Source organism: Orycteropus afer, unplaced genomic scaffold, assembly GCF_000298275.1.
Source record: "Orycteropus afer afer isolate SDZICR_OR568_19922 unplaced genomic scaffold, OryAfe1.0 scaffold00255, whole genome shotgun sequence".
Taxonomy (NCBI): Eukaryota; Metazoa; Chordata; class Mammalia; order Tubulidentata; family Orycteropodidae; genus Orycteropus; species Orycteropus afer.
In genome coordinates, this window is record NW_006921842.1 from 1,929,636 (window position 1) to 1,937,702 (window position 8,067).

An 8,067-nucleotide genomic window follows, 5' to 3' on the forward strand; every position below is an offset into this window, starting at 1 on the left:
TTCCACATTGCTCTCCCTCTCTATCCAGGACCTCCTACATAGATCCCCCCTCTGAGTGGTTGACAGTGGTAGCCAGGCACCATCTAGTTCTTCTGGTCTCATAGTGTACAGGCTGCGGATCACATGGTGTACCAGTTGCTGGGACTAATTGTTTCCATAAATCTGGTTTTCTTCATTCTTTGCCCTGGAAAAGGAGAAACCCATCGTGGCATCTAGATGGCTACTTACAAGCTTTTAAGATCCCAGTTGCTACTCGCCAAAGTAGGAGGTGGAACAATGTTTTGTGTAGTATGTTATCCCAACTGAGCTTGATGTCCCCTGGGATATGGTCCTGAGCCCACCAGTTCAACTACTCAGTCCCTTTGGGTAGCTGGCTGTGACCAACAAGTGACTACAATCTTGTCACTTGTCAGCTCTACTATACACATGGGAATTCTTACAGATTATACAAACACATTTATAGGACCATTGTCTGCCAACCCTATACATGGTCTTGGGTACATTCCCTGCTTCATAGACATACCTAATAGTTCAGCCTGTCCACCCATCTATCCATTGTGGTATATTCTAGTCAGAGTGGCACTACTTAACCAGAATGCTGATATTCATGGAGTGCAGGCTATGTTACAGGTTGTTATTAGGTGCCATCAACTCATCTCTGACTCATTGAGGCCCTATGCATAGCAGAACAAAACGCTGCCCTGTCTTGTGCCAGCTTCACAATGCTTGCTATACCTGAGCACATCATTGCAGCCACTGTGTCAGTGCATCTCCTTGAGGACCTTCTCCTTCTTCATTAACCCTCCACTTTACCAAGCATGATATCCTTCTCCAGTGAATGGTTCCTTCTGACTACAAGATCAAAGTAGGTGAGATGAAGTCTGGCCATTCTCATTTCCAAGGAGCATTCCAGCTACACTTCTTCTAGGACAGATTTGTTAGTCCTTTTAGTAGACCATGGTACTCTTAGCATTCTTCTCCAACACCACAACTCAAAAGCATCAACTCTTCTTTGGTCTTCCTTATTCATTGTCCAGCTCTCCCATGCAAAGAGGTGATTGAAAGTACCATGGCTTGGGTTAGGTGCACCTTTGTCTCCAAGGAGACATCTTTGCTCTTCATCACTTGGAAAAGTTTCTTTGCAGCAGATTTGCCCAATGCAATACATCATCTGATGTCTTGACTCCTGCTTCCGTTGGTATTGATTGTAGAACCAAGTAATGTGAAGTCCTTGACAACGTCAATCTTTTCTCCATTTACTCTGAAGCTGTTTATTGGACTTGTTGTGAGGATTTTTGTTTTCTTTATCTTGAGGTGTAATCCATATTGGTACACCACCAGGAGCTTTGGGACGTAGTGCCTAAGACATTTGACTACTAACTAGTAGACTGGTGGTTCAAACCCACCAGCCACTCCTTGGAAGGAAGCTTGGGCAATCTACTTCTGTAGTGATAGCACCTCAGAAACCTAAGAAGGGGTGGCTATGAGTCAGATCCATCTTGATGGCAGTGAGGTTTTTTTTTTTTTTTTTTAATTCTTATTGCAGACTGTAGTCTTTAATCTTCATCAGTAAGTACTTCAAGTCATCTTCACTTTCAGCAAGCAAAGTTGTGCCCTCTGCATATCACAGCTTGTTAAAGAGTCTTCCTCCAATCCTAATGCCACATTTTTCATATATTCCAGCTTCTCAGATTATTTGCTCAGCATACAAGTTCAATAAGTATGGTGAAAAGATATAACCTTAAAAAAAAAAAAAAAAAAGAAAGAAAGGAAAAGATATAACCTTGACATACTCCCTTCTTAATCTAGAACCATGCAGTATCCCCTTGTTCTGTTCGAATGAGAGCCTCCTGATCTATGTACAGGTTCCTAATGAGTACAATCAAGTGTTCTGGAATTCTAATCCTTCTCAATGTTATCTGTAATTCCTTGTGATCCACACAATCAAATGCTTTTGCATGGTCAATAAAACATAAGTAAACATCTTTCTGGTATTCTTTGCTTTCAGGTAAGATCCAGCTGACATCAGCAATGATATCCCTCATTCCACATCCTCTTCTGAATCCAGGTTACATTTCTTGAAGCTCTCTGTCAATATACTGCTGTAACTGTTTTTGGATTATCTTCAGTAAGATTTTACTTGCATGTGATTGATATTAATGATATTGTTTGATAATTTCCCCATTCTGTGGGATCACCTTTCTTTGGAATGGGTACAAATACGGATGTCTTCCAGTCAGGTGCCCAGGTAGCTGTCTTACAAATTTCTTGGCATAGCCAACTGATTGCTTCCAGTGGGGCATCCGTTTGTTGAAACATCTCAATGGGTAATCCATGAATTCCTGGAGCCTTGTTCTTCACCAGTTCCTTCAGTGCAGCTTCTATTTCTTCCTTCAATACCTTTGGTTCTTGATTATATGTCACCTCCTGAAATGGATGAACATTGACCAATTCTTTTTGGTACAGTGACTCTGTGTATACCTTCCATCTTTTGATGTTTCCTGCATCATTCAATATTTTGCCCATAGAATCTTTCAGTATTGCAACTCAAGTTTTGAATTTTTTCCTCAGTTCTTTCAGCTTGAGAAATACCTAGCATGTTCCCCCATTTTGGTTTTGTAACTCCAGGTCTGTGCACATTTCATTATACTAATTGGCTTTGTATGCTCAAACTGCTCTTTGAAATATTCTGTTCAGCTCTTTCATCTTGTCATTTCTTCCATTTTCTTTAGCTACTCTCTGATAAAGGGCCAGTTTCAGAGTCCCTTCTGACATCTATTTTGGTCTTTTCTTCCTTTCTTGTCTTTTTAATGACCTCTTGCTTTCTTCATGGATGATGTTCTTGATATCATCCCACAATTCTTCTGGTTTTTGGTCATTGGTGTTCAGTGCATCAAATCTATTCTTTAAATGGTCTCTAAGTTTAGAAGGGATATTATCAAGGTCATATTTTGGCTCTTGTGGACTTTTTAAAATCATCTTCAACTTCAAGTTGAACTTGGATATGAGCAGTTGATGATCTGTTCCATAATCATCTCCTGGCCTTGTTTTGGCTGAATATACTGAACTTCTCCATTGCCTCTTGCCACAGATGTAGTCAATCTGATTCCTGTGTATTCCATCTGGTGAAGTCAATGTGTATAGCCACCATTCATATTGTTGAAAAAAGGTAGTTGCAATGAATAAGTCATTGGTCTTGCAAAAGTCTATCATGTGATCTCTAGCATTGTGTCTATCACCAAGACCAAATTTTCCAACTACATGTAACTCTTCTTTGTTTCCAAATTTTGCTTTCCAGTCACCAGTGATAATCAACACATCTTGATTGCATGTTCAGTCAATTTCAGACTGCAGAAGTGGTAGAACACTTTTATTTTGTCATCTTTGGCTTTGGTGGTTGGTGCATAGATTTGAATAACAGTAGTATTAACTGGTGTTTCTTGTAGGTGTATAGATATTATCCTATCACTGACAGCATTGTACTTTAGGACAGACCTTGAAGCAGTCCTTGTGATGATGAATGCCATGCCATTCCTCTTCAATTTGTCATTCCCAGCATAGTACCTCACATGGTTGACTGATTCAAAATGGCCAAAACCAGTCCATTTCAGCTCACTAATGCCTAAGATATTGATCTTTATGTGTTCCATTTCATTTTTGACAACTTCCAATTTTCCTAAATTCATACTTCATAACTTTTAAGTTCCAGTTATCAATGGATATTTGCATCTCTTTCTACTCATTTTGAGTTATGCCACATCAGCCAATGGAGGTCCCAAAAGCTTACTCTATGCATATCATTAAGGTCATCTCCATTCTGAGGAGTCAGCTATTCCACAGTCAAATTTTGAGTGCTTTCTGACCTGAGGGGCTCATCTTCTGGCACTATATTGGACAATGTGTCAGGGCTATTCATAAAGTTTTCCAGTAATGTATCATACAGTGTTTCACTGCTATTCATAAGGTTTTCACAGGCCAATTGTTTGAGAAGTGCATGATCTCCTCCATCTTCCAAATTTATCTTAGCTCAGAGGTCCGCTGAAACCTGTCTACCATGGGTAACACTGCTGGCATTTTGCAACACTGGTGGCATAGCCTCTAGCCTCACAGCAACATGTAAGCCACTACAGGAAGAAAAACTGACAAGTTCATATCCCTCAGTTGTTCCTAACTCCTCTGCGCCCCCCTACCTTGGGCCTCGGATTTAAATTGATGCACCCCCAATCAAAAAGCAGCCTCCAAGCCTCATACCCACCTACCTCAGGCCTTGACCTTAAAATAGAGCCACCCCAAAATGAAAAGCAGCCCCCGAGCCCCGTGCGTCCCTACCTTGGGTCCCACCCTTAAAATAAAAAGTAATTATATAAATGTAAAGAACCTATAAGAGATCTACACAAACAGAATAGCATACTATACTCATGAATAGGAAGACTGAACATTGTGAGAAGGTCAATACTACCCAAAGCAATCTATACATTCAATGCAATCATTCAGATTCCATCCACATTCTTTAAAGACATGGAAAAATGAATCATTTATTTTATATGGAAAGGAAAGGGACCTCAGATAAACAAAGCACTACTGAAAAGAACAACAAAGTAGGAGGTCACACACTCCCAGATCTGAAAACCTACCACACAGCCACAGTTGCCAAAACAGCCTAATATTGGTACAATGACAGATACACAGTCCAGTGGAACAGAATGAGAACCCAGGAATAGATCCATCAACCTGATCTTTGACAAAAGGCCAAAATCTATTCAATGGAGAAGAGATAGTCTCTTTCACAAATGGTACTGGTAAAGTTGCATATCAGTTTGCAGAAAATTGAAACAAGATCCATACCTCACACCCCACATAAAAACTAACTCCAGATGGACCAGAGACTCAAATGTAAAACCTAAAACTATAAAGCTTATCAAGAAAAAAATAGGGGCAAACTTATGGGCCCTATTTTATGGAATAACTAGACTATCAAGCATAGCCCAAGATGCACAAACAGCAGAACTAGATGACTGGAGCCTTCTAAAAAATAATTCTTACATGCATCAAAAGACTTCTTCAAAAGAGTAAAAAGAAAACCTACAGAATGTGAAAAATTATTCAGCGATAACATATCACACAAAAGATTTATCTCTAAAATTTACAGAAAACTCCAGCACTTCAACATCAAAAAGACAAATAATCTAATTGAAAAATGGGCAGAGGACATGAACAAACACTTCACCAAAGATGTTCGGGCAGCCAAAAAGAAAAAGCATGAAGAAATGATCATGTTCATGATCATTAGCTTTTATTGTTTTTAGATGCTGTCAAGTTCTCTCTTAATCATAGTGACCCTATGAGACCCTGTGACCCAGCAGAATAAAACACAGCCTGGTCCTGTGCTCGCCTCATGATCCATGCTATACCTGAGCCCATCATTGCAGCCACTATGTCAATCCATCTCATTGGGGGCCTTCCCCATTTTTGTTGACCCTCCACTTTACCAAGCATGATATCCTTCTCCAGGGAATGGTTCCTTCTGACAACATGACCAAAGTAGGTAAGATAACATCTAATTTCCAAGGAACATTCTGGCTGCCCTTCTTCCAGGACAGATTTATTAGTTTGTATAGCAGTCCATAGCATAGGGCCTAAGGCACTTGACTGCTAACCAGAAGGCTGGCAGTTCAAACCCGCCAGCCACTCCTCGGAAGGAAGGTTGGGCAATCCTACTTCTGTAGTGATACTGCCTCGGAAACCCAAGGAGGGGTCGCTATGAGTCGGGACCGACTCGACGGCAAATAACAACAGCATAGCAGTCCATGGTACTTTTAGTTTTCTTCTCCAACACCACAACTCAAAAGCATCACTCATTAGCCATTAGAGAGATGCAAATCAAAACAACAATGAGATACAATCTCTCTTAAACATTAATAGCAAAGTTTAACACGACAGAAAATAACATATGCTGGCAAGGATGTGGAGAGTGGGACTCTCATACACTGCTGGTAGGACAGTAACATGATACAACCATCACAGAAATCAATATGGCAATTCCTTAAAAAGTTAGAAATAGAAATACCATCTGACCCAGCAATCCCATTACTAGATATATATCCTAAAGAAGTGAGAGGCAGGACACCAATAGATATCTGCACACACATGTCTATTACAAAACTATTCAAAATAGTAAAGAGATGGAAACAACCTAAGTGACCATAAACTGTGGAATGGAAAAACAAACTGTGATATGTACACACAATGGAATACTATGCAATCCCAAAGAGTAATGTAGAGTCTGCAAAACACCGCATCAGGTGTATGAACTTGCAGGATATTACGCTGAGTGAAATAAGTCAATCACAGAAGGATAAATACTGTATTAAGCTACTGTTATAAAAAGTCAAGGAAATGGTTATAGATAAAAGGAAACTTTCTTTGCTGGTTACCAGGGATGGTGGGGAGGGGAGGTAAAATTTTTAGATAGGTTGTTGGTGCCCCTAACCCTGCATTTTGCAATGGTCACCTGTACATGGAAACAGAACAACACCATGCTTAAAAGCTACTGGGTAATAGAAGAAAGTAATAATAATAATAATAAACTTACTGCAGTTGAATTGGATCTGACTCATAGCAAAATTCCTAGACTCAAAAAAGAATGAAAACACAATATACCAATACTTTCAGGTCACAGCTAAAGCAGTGCTCAGAGGCCAACATACAGTAAAAAGTGCACACATCAAAAAAAGAAAGAACCAAAATCAACAGCTTATCCCAACAAATCCAACACTTAGAAAAAGAGAAGCAAAAAGTCTACAGGAAACAAAAGAAATGAAATAATAAAAATTAAAGCAGAAACAAATGAAAGTGAAAAACAATAGAAAGAATCAACAAAGCAGTTGGTTCTTTGAAAAGATTCATAAAATTGGCAAACCACTGGCCTGTTTAACAAAGAAAATGAAGGAGAAGATTATATGAATGAGAAATAAAATGGCTGACATTACAACAGAACCAACTGAAGTAAAAAGGATAATAAAAGAATACTGTGAAAAACTCCAACAAATTTGAAAATCCACAATAAATAGAAAAAATTCTAGAAATATACTACCTACCTACACTAACACAGACTGAAGTAGAAACTTTGAACAGAGCCATAATAAAAGGAAATTTTGAACAAGACATTTAAAAAAATTAACTCCCAACAAACAAAAAGTACTGGCCTCAATGGCTTCACTGACTATTTCTACAAAACATTCAGAGAAGAGCTGACACTCTTCACATATTATTCTCATACTATATGAAACTCTACTCATACCATTACAGAACATAGAAAAAGATGGAATACTCTAGAATTCATTCTATGAAGCAAGTATAAACTTGACACCAAAATCATGCATACTGAAAAAAAAAATTCACTTCCATTGAGTCGATTCTGACTAACTTGGACACCTCTAAAAAAGAAAATTTTAGACCAACATCCTTCATGAACACAGATATAAACATTCTCAACAAAATCCTAGCCAATAATCCAACATCATATAAAAAAAATAACAATACATCATGACCAAGTGGAATTCGTACCAGGTATGAAAGGATGGTTCAACATTAGAAAAATGATCAGTGTAATCCAGTGCAAAATTAAAATAAAGGAAAAAAGTCACATGAGGACATCAATTGATGCAGAAAAACATTTGTTAAAATCCAACACTCGTTCCAGATAAAAACTCTCAGCAAAATAGGAGTGGAAGGGAAACTACTTCACATAATTAACAGCATATACCCAAAACCAACACCAACATTATTCTCAGTGAAGAGACTGAATGCATTCACCTTGAGAATAGGAACCAGATGAGCATGCCCTTTATCACCAATCTTATTCAATATTGTATTGGAAGTCCTAGTCAGAGCAATAAGGCAAGAACGGGAAATAAAAGGTATCCAAATTGGTAAAGAAGAAGTAAAATTTTCCTATTTCCAGATGACATGATTCTATACTTGGAAAATCCCAGAGGCTCTATAAGAAAGCTACTGCAACTAATATAAGAATTAGGCAATGTGACAGGGTACATTAACATACAATAA